The following is a 13,634-nucleotide window of genomic DNA, read 5'->3' on the forward strand; positions in this document are numbered from 1 at the left end:
GACAATGTGTCCTTCATGTGCGGCGCGGCACCCAATGAATGAATGATAGTCCTGGTGGATATTCCCGGCCCAGGTCCAAACCCATCGATATTTCTGGCAGGCCTTTGATGTGGCTCTGTGATGGGCTGTTCCACTGCAGTGACCCCTGAACGGGGTGAACACTCCCTTCACTGTTCAGATGAAGGCTGCTGCTCTTTGCTCCAGTGAATACTTGATAGCTCATCACTTTACACAAAATGCACCGTTGCTTTGAGAGCGCTGTTGACCTATTGGCCCCAATCTGTTAGAGAAGTGGAGTAGTTGCATTAAAACAGCACGGTTAAATGTGCGCAGCCCCTTTGTGTGTTAAAACTGCTCTGCTGCTAGTAACAGAACTTTTTTGAGATCACGCAGGTGAAGTTTACCTGACACCAGGTAAAATTCTGTTATCGGGTACAAATCTCCTTACCTTGCACCGCAGCTGGATTCTCGCAATGTCACAACATCGTGCGAGAATTGTCGTATTGCATATCATACGAAAATCCACTTTGTCTGGCTTCAGGTAATGCGTTTGTGTCGGGCAAGCCAGAGCACGGACCAATCAGCGTCCTGTGAGGAGCTACTGGCGTGGCTTAAGGCCCAGACACACCAAGCATCAAAGAACTAACGTCGATGAAGGTCGATTGTTGCGTCACCTCAAGTCGCCTCTGACTTGGCCAAAACGTTGCACTCGAACACAACGCAAAGACTACAGCTGACGGCCAGTTAGCACGTACATTCTGCGCCTGCGTGAGATGAAACCACACCACCAGCAGGTGGCGGTAGTCTGTATTCGTCATTCAAAAAGGGAAACCGGAAGGCTATACGAGTGTATATATAAGCCATTGTTATGATGAATAAATGAAACAAGGCGGCGCCTGCTGACCATTTTCACAGCACTCTCACTCACCACTTAGCTTCATTCCAGATGGCCATATTGATATGAAAATATCTGTGTATTGGAATGATCAGATGAGATGAAGATGAAAAGAGAAGAGCATTCTATGTGTGTCCTCATTTGCTTGCTTTCCTCATTTTCGTTTCTCTTCTCTTGCACTTATTTGCTTAAGCTGATCAGCCAATCAGAGTGATTTCTCTCACCGACGAGCTCCGCCACCGATTCAACATGCTGATCAGCTGAAAAGCCTCTGACACGGGCAGACTAGAGCCGACAGTGCAGGACACACCGCAAAAACTAGGCCGACAGACGCTCACCGACGGACCGAAACTGTCCGACGGTGTCGTCAGCTTTGGTGTGTCGGGATCTTTATGTGTGTGAGATGATACGGAGAGGCGACTGTTCATTCCAAACAACAATGGTGGCTCCTTAAGAGGTTAGATGCTGCAACAGCATCACTTATATCAGAACTGGAGAACATTTCTTCATTGAAAAAAAGAGCAAAGAACGGCACAAAGCTTTTCATGATGGAAAACATGTTTTCGCTCTTCTCCCGACTGGCTTCGGCAAGAGTTTGATTGACAGATGGTTCATCCAAGCACCTGCCAAGTATTTTTTGAAAGTGCCTGCCCTTTTCCAAACAGTTTCCAATGACGGCTACTCAGATGGTTCTGTGTAACAAACCATCTGCTGGGTCAGGTTACACATCTCCAGCCACAGGAAAAAACTAAATGAATGAAAGTTAAACACAAACCGTGTCATAAATAGCAGCAAATGCTCCATCCAGAGAAAACGGGATCTGCTCTCATCCATGTGGCGTTCTGGGTATTAAAGGGTCAGTTCACCGAAATCATAAACATGTTTTTTCACTTAACTCTGACAAAGCAGATTGTGTCATTTCATTGTACCGACAAAGAAGAACATTGACATCTGTGGATTATCAAGATTAAAAGGGACTTTGTTTATGGAAAGACACAAGGCTATTATAGCAGCCCGTTTGCATGAAAAGGCGTGTAAATGCCGCGCTAAACGCCTTGCGCTTTATAGTGGCATTTCCATGCAAATGGGCCGCTATAATAACCTTGTGTCTTTCCATAAACAATGCACAAGACGTTTAGCGTGCAATAAATACACCTTTCTTGATTTCCACGTGTCATTTGTACGCCATGTATCCTGTACTGAGTGCAATGGAAACGCATCCGCATATAAATGCTACGGTAAGAGTTAGTGACGTAGTATAAAAAGCGAGAAAGAACACTTCTAGTGGACAGATTGGGAGGTGGATGTGCCCAACAAACACTGGACTTTTAACCAGGAGACTGTTGTTGACTGGTGTTTTGTTTTGTGAGTTACGTTCGTGACGTTTGTCATGTTTTTTTTATAGACATTTGTGATGTGTTTTCCGTAGATCTTTACATACGTTTTTACTTAGTTTACATACTTATTTTAAGCCCAACCATGCCATTTTCCCTTATACTGTACTAACTAAGGCCCTGTTCAGACCTGGTATTAAGATTCATCCTCGGTGATCAGATCACAAGTGGACAGCTTTAAGTACGTCTGTTCACACCTGGCATTAGAATGCATCTCCACATGCATCTTCAGTGGCCACTTGTGATCCGATCTCACTTCCCCGCTCTGTATGCAAATAAACATGTAGTAAACACACGGCTAATACAGCAGACGCTGTGACGTAATATTATATGAATGTCAGCAGTAATATCGTGAATTCGGGAATATAAGTTTATTGGACCAGCAGTCCCCGGGGACCTCCGCCCCACTGGCAGGGGTACAGAGCTTCAGAGAGCCGGGGAAGAGAGAGAGAGAGCAGCGGAACAAAAACACTGACACATCTCCGACAGTATGATAATAATGCACTTCCTGTTACCAGTCTGATAGTCTGTATGCTAAGTAGCCTATAGATAAGGTATATTTGAATAAAATACAGATGTACCGACAGAACACAGTAGAGCACAGAGGCCGTTTCCGTGCTGCGAGGCAGACGAGCGCTTGCCTGTTTATTCACCTGAGGAGCTCAGTGATCCCGTGGATCCCAGCTGGACATCAGATGAGAAGGCGGTCCTTAATGTGGCCAGGACACATTCGGGTACACACTGCTAAAAGAATGTGGTCATATGTGGCCTAGACCAGCTCTGAATGTGGTCTGAACGTTGTATCGGAGCCGTTTTGCAAGTACGAGAACATGAGCACAGTATCGCCCCAATACCCGATACTGGTATCGGGTATCAGTGCATCCCTAGTATTTATACGCCTTCCCGTGAGACCGGGTTGATTATAGAGTTGTTCAAGCAGTACAAACAAAATTTCCATCACCTCAATTGTGCTGCCTTGGAGGCCGAAATCTCACAAAACTTTAACATATGAAACAAAGACTATCTGCATGGCCGGGTACCACGAGGGTCTACGTGACAACATCTACTGTTTTGTGATTTGGGTGTGCTGGCCCTTTAAGAAGTCACAAAGTGGGAAAGTTGGTAAAAATGGCCATCTGTCCCAGTTTAATGGCGTCACATTCCATCATTTCTGGGAAGTGAATGTTGAATTGCCAGTTGGAACTGCTAACATGCAGGGTTGTCTGGTGTAGCTTTAATATCTCGCTGTGAGGAACAAAATGGGCAGTGGAATATTAGAAACAGACGGAGGGAGAGTTGAGATGAGTAACTCTGTGGCTGCGTGATGCTCCTGATGTGTGAAAACACTGCAGATAACTCATTCATAAAACAAGTTGTAATATGCCCTTTTCAGGTTTCAGCCTACGTTAGCCAAACCCGTTTTGTGATGGCTTAAACCCTCCATTGGTTTTAAAATAATCTGGGCGGTGTGCTGGATGATTGGAGTTGATAGGATTGCAGCGGGCAGATGACAGGGCTGGCCCTGCTTCAGGGAGGATGACTGCGGTGCAGGCTTCCCATCATGGTGCCGGTCTGCCTGTGTTGGTGCCAGAGTTGGCTGCCAGTCCTCAGGCCCTGGCTCGCCTGGCATCTCTCCTCCCCCCGATGGTATACGGGATATTCCTGGCACCCGGATTTACTCGCCTGCTGCTGAGGCGTGGCACGGCCTCTTCCGCCTGTTATTTTTAGTCTCGATGGAGGCTGGTGGCATTTGTTCAGTTGACTTCACTTAAACTCAGCTCTTTCCCAGGGAGAGCTTTCTCACACTTACGAAAAAGTAGTATACTTCAAGTTTATTTTATGAAGTATACTTAAGTAAAGTTCAAGTTTATATTTCCCAGGTATACTTTATGTTGTAAATATACTTATAGCAATGTACTAGTAGTATACTTATAAGCGTACTGCTTTAATACGTTTTGGGACTATATAGGTCCCCTTTTTAGTTTATAAAAGAATACTTTTAAGTATACTTCAAGTGTAAGAATAGTAAACTTTGAGTACACAACTAGTTTACCTTTGAGTCTAATTTTTCTGAAAGTATACTATAAGTAAACAGATAGTTTACTAGTTTTATACTTAAGTAGGGATGCACCGATACCACGTTTTTTTAGACCGAGTACAAGTACAAGTACTTATATTTGGGTACTCGCCGATACCGAGTACCGATAAGAGTACTTCTCTGTGCCAAAAGACCCTCGTTAACAGCCAGCTGGAGGGTGTGAGCGACACACGGCAGGCTGGGGAGTCCCGCATACGAGGCGGTGCGCCGCAACCGGCTCTAGGTCGGCTTGGAAAGGCTCAGGGCGAAGGTGCTTCCCGGGGCCGTGGAAAAAGTGTCACCGGGGACGGACTGTCCTTAGTGCGCCCCAACTGCGTCGTGCCCCCAGATCGGGGCTCGGCCCACGTAAAAGACGCCAGGGGTCTGTGGTGATGTCTGCAACCCACCCGACCCGTCTTGAAACACGGACCAAGGAGTCTAACGCACGCGCGAGTCAGAGGGTGCAAGCAAAACCCTGTTGCGTAATGAAAGTGAGGGCCGACGTGCGGCGGCTGAGGTGGGATCCCGTCCCCGCGGGGTCGGACGCACCACCGGCCCGTCTCGCCCGCACGGTCGGGGAGGTGGAGCGTGAGCGCGTGCGATAGGACCCGAAAAAAGTGACGAGAGGATAACATCACGCTACCGAAAAGTGGTATCGGTGCCGTTGTATCGGAGCCGTTTTGCGTGTACGAGTACATGAGCACAGTATCGAACCAGATACCCTATACTGGTATCGGTATCGGTGAATCCCTACTTGTAGGTTTACTTCTTCAGTTCTTCTTCGGACTAAATAGGCCGACTTTTTTACCAACTATGTTGGTCGCAACGCATTGGTCATTTTAAACAATTATTGCCATGTAAAATAAATGCATTTACATTTTTGTTCCAACAGTACAGTGTGCCTTGGATTATTTTTGAGGGAGACTTGCATTTTGTACTTTTTTTTAGACCATATTCCACCCAATGCAATGAGACCTTCACAAGACTGAATGTGCCCAATACACCTGAAGGACCCAAAGAGTTCCTGTAAGTGATCACCACAAAGACCAGCAGCTCTTCTACTCCATGTCTTCAGGCCCACTTTGTACTTTATAAAAGTATACATTTAGTGTAAGAATAGTAAACTTTGAGTACACAACTAGTTTACATTTAATTACTTTTTTGTACTGCGACTATACTATAAGTATACAGATCGTTAACTACTTTTATATTTCTAAGTGTACTACGTCAATACTTCTTGGGACTAAATAGGCCCACTTTTTAGTTTATAAAAGTATACTTTAAGTGGAAGCATTGTTCAGATAGTTTACTAGTTTTATACTTCTAGCCCACTTTATAGTTTATGAAAGTGCACTTTAAAGTATACTCTCAGTAAACTACTAGTTTAATAGTTCTAATACAGCTAGTATACTTATGTATACTTGTAGCCCACTTTATAGTTTATGAAAGTGCACTTTAATGTATTTACATTAAACTACTAGTTAAATAGTTTGTATACCACAAGTAAACTAATTTTCTTAAGTATATCTTGATCAAAAGATTAAGTACAAGTATAAGCCAAGTATACTTAGACTTTTCTGTATACTTGTCAGTATGAGCCAAGTATACTTAAGTATACTTTTGTTAAGTATATCTTTGATAAGTACATAAAAAGTAAACAGAAAGTATACTCTCTTATTTGAAGTTTAAAAGAAGTATACTAATAGCACACTTGAATAAATATCTTTTTGGTAAGGGCAGCCTTGAACCGTGTGAACGTGTTTCACATGCACGCTGATTTTGAGGTGTGAATCCAAAACTGAAAGTGACTCAGAACGATGGGAAGAACTGGTCGCAGACTCGTCAAGTTTCCATTCAACTTGTATTTCCATGCAGTATCTCCATCCAGTGTCCATTATGATTCCCTCACTGCCATTAGGAAGAAAAAAGGAAGAAAACAATGGGTAGGAAATGAAGCTGGAAAGGAAAGAGAACGGGTCCAGGGAGAGGGAGAGGGGGATGCTGACAGATGCAGGCTGGGCTGATGAGGAGAAGATAAGGGGCAGGGTTGTCTTTAAATGAGCTGCTCCTCCATCTCCCACGTCTATCAGTCGGCACCCTCCCTCAGCCCTGCCCTGCACCCTCTACCCACGCAGCTACACCCCTTCATTAAGGAGCCCATGGGAACAAGAAAGCTCATTGTCTGCCCTGGAATTTCTGCCCCCTTGCTGCCGAGCCGACCTGTTAACGCCAGTCCCTCTCCCCTCCGCCCACCATTCTTCCTCTCTCTCTTCCTCTCTCTCCTCTCTCCAGCACGCCCTGAATGAATGCAATTCTTATGAATCGGGCAGTGTGTTGTTAAGTCGCTTGATTCAGCCCCGGGGCGGTTTTATCCTTGAGATGTCACAAACCGCAAGGGAAGCATGTTGTGGTTGGATGAACTCCAGCGGCATTCCAGCGGGTCCCTGCAAATGATGAGCAGCATAATCCATGCGTTCCCTCGAGGATATCCGCTATTTATTTGTGATCAGACTCAATTCTTGATACATGAAGATGCCACACCCATGCTGATGTAACTGCAATATTATGTAGACTGCACCTGTTAATCAGGGAAACACTATCTCATCGTCATCCATGATTGCCTTTAGTGCGCTAGAAGGCAGAATATTTTAGTCATCATTGGGCAAAAATCCCACAATAACCTTTCAGCATATTGTAATTCAAGTGTTCTGAGAGAAAACTAGACTTCTGCACCTCCTCATGGCTCTGTTTTCAGGCTTTAGAAAATCTATGTGACGGGAGACTTTGGCCAATCACAGGTCATTTTAAAGAGAGAGCGTTCCTGTTGGCTGTTCATTCAAAGGAGGCAGCTGTCAATCACTCACGAACTCCGATCAAACACTGTCAAGCTGCAAATGAGAAAGTTTGCTTGGTATTTCCTCAACTGATCTCAACATGGCGGCCGAGTCATTTTACAGCTAAACGGAACACTACAAGATGAAAACATCTGAGGAGAGAAATAGGCATTACAGTAACAGAATATTGATTCATATTTAATCAGCGCTGCTTAGTTTGACCGTTTGATTGGAGTTTGTGAGTGATTGACAGCTGCTCATAGACGGCAAGGCTCCAGCTCGGCTCTGATTGGTTGTTTGCCTCCGGTCTGTGAAATCTTGCAGATGCCGTTAGGAACACCGGAGGACACAGAGGATCATGATTTTTTTTCAGATTACCTGTCTCATACACTACTGTCAGGATATAGTGATGTTTTATGAAAATACCTTTTTTAAATCATATTACTCCAATTCTGGGCTGCACGGCGGTGCAGCAGTTGGCACAGCACAGCAAGAGAGTCGCCGGTTGAAACCCAGCTTGGGGTCCTTCTGTGTGAAGTTTGCATGTTCTCCCCATGTTAGCGTTGGTTTTCTCCGGGTGCTCAGGTTTCCTCCGACAGTCCAAAGTCATGCAGGTTAGGTGACTCTAAATGTCCCTGTATGTGAGTGTGAATGGTTGTCTGTCTCTATGTGTCAGCCCTGTGATAGTCTTGTCCAGGGTGTACCCCGCCTTCACCCAATGTCAGCTGGGATCGGCTCCAGCCCCTCCCCCCCCCCGCTACCCTCCCCCGACCCTGAATAGGATAAGCGGTTTACAGATAATGATTTGATGCACCAATTCTACCTACTGCTGCTTTAACTGCCCCCATTTTCTCCCTGTCAACGGATGTGAAAGGTCAACTTTCAGAGTGAAATTATTGGTATTCAGGAGCCAGGAGAAATTCTGTTTAAAAATAAATCAGCTGTGCAGTCATTTTTATTCACCAACCACTCCAGAATATCTGTGCACAGATATGAGTAATGATATGTTTATTTTACACGGATGAATTACTTAAGAGAACATTTGTCTTGTGTGTGTAAGGATTTCTGTCAAAGTATCTGACAGTTGAACGGAGCTAAAATGTTCCCCTGAAATTATTGAGGAATGAGAGTTTTCAGCCCGGAGCGATGTGTTGATATGTGTCAGTCTGCTGTGGATGTGCCCTCGGTCTCTCACTCTGTTCAAAGTGACAACACACAGTAGTAAAATAAGCAGCACTTAAAGAAAGAAAAACAACACAGCGGGGTGGTTATTAAAATTAAGCAGAAACAGTAATGAGCAATATGTTTCAAGAAAAACAAACAAAAAAAAAAAGCGGTCTTGTCTAATGAACCTGCTGTCCAGATGGTTTTAATACACAATACAAGTCTGGTAAGGTATTTGAAATGAAAACCACAACCTCAGGTCTGCATGGTGTCACGCTTTGTAAGTTTAAATGGCTACATGGACTGCAGGAGACAATAGCACAGTCTTCCACTGATCAAAGTGTTTCAGTGTGTCTTACAGTCCAGTCTGGTGCTAAAACGTCTGTTTCGTCCAAGGGATAGGAAACATATTTTCTCACTTAACTCTTGTGATATTTAGCCCAGTAGTTTTGAGTTACTGACATTTCTGCCTCTATCCCAACACAATGGAGGTGAGTGGAATTGTATTTGTGATGCGTATATTTATCTAATTACTAGTCAAAATATCTCATAACACTTATGCCTAATTTAAGACACAACACACAACAAGTAATATTTCAGTGAAAATATGGACCTGTTTCTAGACCAGGGGTCTGCAACCTGCGGCTCCGGAGCCACAGGCTCTTTAGCTCATCTCCAGTGGCTCCCTGTGGATTTTTAAAAATGGAAATGATTAACTGTTTTTTGTTTACATTTTCATTTTGATTTATCACTGTTGTAGGTCGATGGTACGATGGTACGACGGAGTATTAGGGCCACATTGAGGAAAAACAAATAAATCTGAGAATTGAACATTTTTTATTCATTACAAGCTTATTATGACACACAACACGTCCTGATACTTGTGAAATATAGCAAAAAACAATTTCCCAGCTAATTTCAAGATCTCTTTTTATTTTGAAAGGCCTACATATTACATCTTATTTCAAGAAATCTTAGCAAGTGAATTTTCATTTTCACTTTTCACAGATTTTTTACATGCAAAAACACTTTGTATTCATTGTATTTTTCACATTGACACAGTACTCCAAGTATTTTGTGTTGGATTCCAAATAAAGTTGTGGGTTTAGATTAAAAAGGGAATGGTCCAAATCAATGCCGCAGAGGCTGAAATATCCCGATTTTTAGTACCTTGTCAAGCTACAAAAATGCTGGATCCTACATTTCCCAAAATGCAACTCAATTGTTTTTTTGTTTTTTTATTGTGATTGGTAAACACTCCCATCTTTCAACCTCCACGCCAACACAGGTTTTTTTGTCACTGACTTCACAAAGCTCCCCTCAGAGTCATATAAGACAACTGTTTTCACAGGTAGTGGGAGAACGGGGTTGGGTGTCACATTCATTAGATCTCACTCCCTAGAGGGCGGTGTTAACAATGTTGCCACTGAAATTTTCAGAGTTGGGGTCAGAAGTCACCTACAGGGTCATTTCAGGTGAGGTGAGAGGACTTTTAGTGTTTTTCATGGCAAAATGTAAATATCCAGCTCTTCTCTTCCAGTCTTTTATACAATGGGTTTATAATGCAAGAAGTATTACCATTAAAAGGTATAAAGGGAGATCTATTGTTTAGATAGTTGTTAGGTTAGTCCAGGGGTCAGCAACCTGCGACTCCGGAGCCACATGCTTAGCTCCTCTCCAGTGGCTCCCTGTGGATTTATAAAAAAATGTGTGGAAATGAATAACTGTTAACTGTATAACTGTAGGTCTATGGTACGACGGTATGACGGAGTATTAGGGCCACATTGAGGAAAATAATATAAATCTGAGATTTCGAGAATAAAGTCAGAAGTTTACGAGAAAAAAGTCTTAGTATTATGAGAATAAAGTCATAATATTAGTATAAATATGTATAATAGTATAGTAGTAGTAATTTTACAAGTTATTTTCTTTTTTTCTCGTAAAGTTATGACTTTATTCTCTTTATATTACAACTTTTTTCTCGTAAAGTTATGACTTTATTCTGGTAATATTACGACTTTTTTTCTCGTAAAGTTATGACTTTATTCTGGCAATATAACGACTTTTTTCTCGTAAAGTTATGACTTTAATCTCGTTAAAATTACAAGTTTTTCTCTCGTAAAGTTATGACTTTATTCTGTTAATATTACAACTTTTTTTCTCATAAAGTTATGACTTTATTCTGGTAATATTACAACTTTTTTTCACGTCAAGTTATGACTTTAATCTCGTTATATTACAACTTTTTCTCTCGTAAAGTTATGACTTTATTCTGGTAATATTACAACTTTTTTTCTCGTAAAGTTTAGACTTTAATCTCGTTATATTACAACTTTTTCTCTCGTAAAGTTATGACTTTATTCTGGTAATATTACAACTTTTTTTCTCATAAAGTTATGACTTTATTCTGGTAATATAACGACTTTTTTCTCGTAAAGTTATGACTTTAATCTCGTTAAAATTACAAGTTTTTCTCTCGTAAAGTTATGACTTTATTCTGGTAATATTACGACTTTTTTTCTCGTAAAGTTATGACTTTATTCTGGTAATATTACAACTTTTTTTCACGTCAAGTTATGACTTTAATCTCGTTATATTACAACTTTTTCTCTCGTAAAGTTATGACTTTATTCTGGTAATATTACAACTTTTTTTCTCGTAAAGTTATGACTTTAATCTCGTTATATTACAACTTTTTCTCTCGTAAAGTTATGACTTTATTCTGGTAATATTACAACTTTTTTTCTCGTAAAGTTATGACTTTAATCTCGTTATATTACAACTTTTTCTCTCGTAAAGTTATAACTTTATTCTGGTATTATTACAACTTTTTTCTCGTAAAGTTATGACTTTATTCTGGTAATATTGCGACTTTTTTCTCATGAAGTTGAGACTTTATTCTGGTAATATTACTACTTTGTGACTTTATTCTGGTAATATCACAACTTTTTTTCTCGTCAAGTTATTACTTTATTCTCGTTATATTATGACTTTTTCTCATAAAGTTGTGACTTTATTCTCGAAATCTTCGATTTTTTTCTCCCGTCAATGTGGCCCCTACTTCACTGCAAATGTTTTGCGGCACCAGACAGATTTTTTTTTTTTTTTTTTAAATGTCTCTTGTGATACTAAAGGTTGCTGACCCCTGGTTAGTCCAATGGTTCTCAAACTTTTTCTGTCATTCCCCCCTTTGGAGGAAGAAATTGCAGCCTATGCTGTTAAAATATTTCAAATATAATAGATGGATAAAATGTTTGCCATGGGTCCTAATTTCCTAATTTAAAGTATCACACACTATCAGGGGGGTGACTCTGTCAGTCATTTTGAAGGAGACAGACACAGATGCAGCAGACACAGACCTACTCATGTGCTCGGGTCTATTTTCGTTTGACACAATATGCATATTAAATGTAACTTGCCTATAATAATAATAATAATCTGTTGTTTTTCTTCAGATGACATTAATTATATAACCGATCATGTTTTGAGAAGAAATGAGTTAACATTTCTCCTATGATGGTTGTTTCTTATAGTTTATTCAGTCGGTAGTCCTAGTGTGTTAAAAAGGTTGGTAAGATGAAGGTTAAACTTTATCAAACCACTTTTTTTATTGACATGACTGAGATGTAATGTCTCTAAATGTCTTCTTAATTTGTCGGGTCTCATGCTTACAGCTGCCAGAGTTTTCAGACATAAAATACACACTGGTCTCTCCTCATCTCCCACCGCCTTCATTATTATTTATATAAATGTAATTTATGGTGTCGTTGGATTGCTGCTATAGACCGCCCCGTTACAGGTGCGTGAGGGAGAGAAAGCAGTTTTTCACCGCCGTCAAACTGTTGTTTTTGAAAGGCTGAACGATGAAAAATATGGACTGAAGCAGAATATGTAGTTAGTTAATAACATGTAGTGAATTTTGGAAATAATTACAATCTCTCTTTTTTCAATAAATTTTGACTTTTGGACTGAGGATTTCCTGTTAGTCGCAAGCAACAAATCCCAGTTGGGGATGCTGATCACAATCTCTTCAGGGTTGGTTGTCACATGTCACTGATAGTGAGTGACTGACAGAAGGATGAGTTGAGTATTGATATAAATAAGGATAAAAAGGGCACCTATAGGAATGATTTTCCTGTTTATGTTCTTTTGATGCAGAAGATGTGTTTTGTATCATTTTTAAGATTGTCTCCATTTTTCCATTTTTCCCCATTAAAATATTATAGTGACAACCGACCCCATGATTGGGATGGTTGTCACAAGTACACAAGATATATTTGACAGTCTGTATCTTTATAAGCTTAAGGAGAGTAAGGTCACTCCATTCCTACCTGACACTTTAGGCTTTCATTACACATTGAAAGGGAATCTATTACAGTTTGGTTTTTGTTTCAGATGCAGCGTCTGAGGGATTTAAATTAAAGGTGCAGTGTGAAGGATCTGGTGGCATCTAGCAGCGAGGTTGCAGATTGCAACTACCTGAAACCAAGTTTGTAGGAGATCTACGGTGGACAACGCAAAACGTGAAAACACGAAAGGCCCTCTGTAGAGCCAATGTTCGGTTTGTCCATTATGGGCTACTGTAGAAACATGGCTGCCGGCTCCATGAACAGGTTGTGTCTAGAAGGGAGCCTGCAAATGTGAAATCTGATCTGATAAGTCTTGCGAGACTTGCTGCCCGACAATCTATCCTCACCTTAACTATTCAAGGTCAATGCCTAACCTTAACAATCTGGTGAGAGTTTCCCCAGTTAGCGGGCTCCCTTCTAGCCACTACCCTGTGAAAAAGGACCCACTCTGCATGCAGATATAAACGGCTCATTCTGAGGTAACGAAAACACACCGATTCTTATTTTTAGGTGATTATACACTAAAGAAAACACACTTATTAATATTATATTCTATTTCTTCCAATAGATCCCCCTAAGTGTTAGACAATGTGCCTTCAAAGCAGAAAGTGTGATGTCGACGACTAACCCCGTTCTCCCCTACCCAGAGATTTTGATGTTTAAATTGGTGTTATTTCCCTTTCACTGGTGAAACTCCATTCACATTCATTGTATTGTGGTGGGGGCAAAACATCTCCAATTCTGGGTAAATAAGACCAAAACTATCTGCATGACTGGATGCCACTAGAGAATATGTTTTGGGGGGGATTTGGATGAACCCACTCTTTAAAGCAGATGATTTGAAGATGCACACAGTGGTCGTGAATCTTAAAAGTAGACACTAATGCAGCACACGTTTGAAGTGATGAGACTAATGTAAAC

The 13,634-nt window shown here is 41.3% G+C and overlaps 1 long non-coding RNA gene across 1 annotated transcript; it reads right to left on the reverse strand.

Moving 5' to 3' along the window:
- Nucleotides 1–4,739: 4,739 nt before the first annotated feature.
- LOC119491799 lies at nt 4,740–12,972 on the reverse strand. The gene is made up of 3 exons (XR_005207658.1): nt 12,888–12,972; nt 10,090–10,095; nt 4,740–4,750 (listed from the first exon to the last, which is right to left on the reverse strand). It is a non-coding gene; the product is annotated as an uncharacterized LOC119491799 (long non-coding RNA).
- Nucleotides 12,973–13,634: the final 662 nt, after the last annotated feature.

Source organism: Sebastes umbrosus, chromosome 7, assembly GCF_015220745.1.
Source record: "Sebastes umbrosus isolate fSebUmb1 chromosome 7, fSebUmb1.pri, whole genome shotgun sequence".
In the NCBI taxonomy this organism is placed as follows: domain Eukaryota; kingdom Metazoa; phylum Chordata; class Actinopteri; order Perciformes; family Sebastidae; genus Sebastes; species Sebastes umbrosus.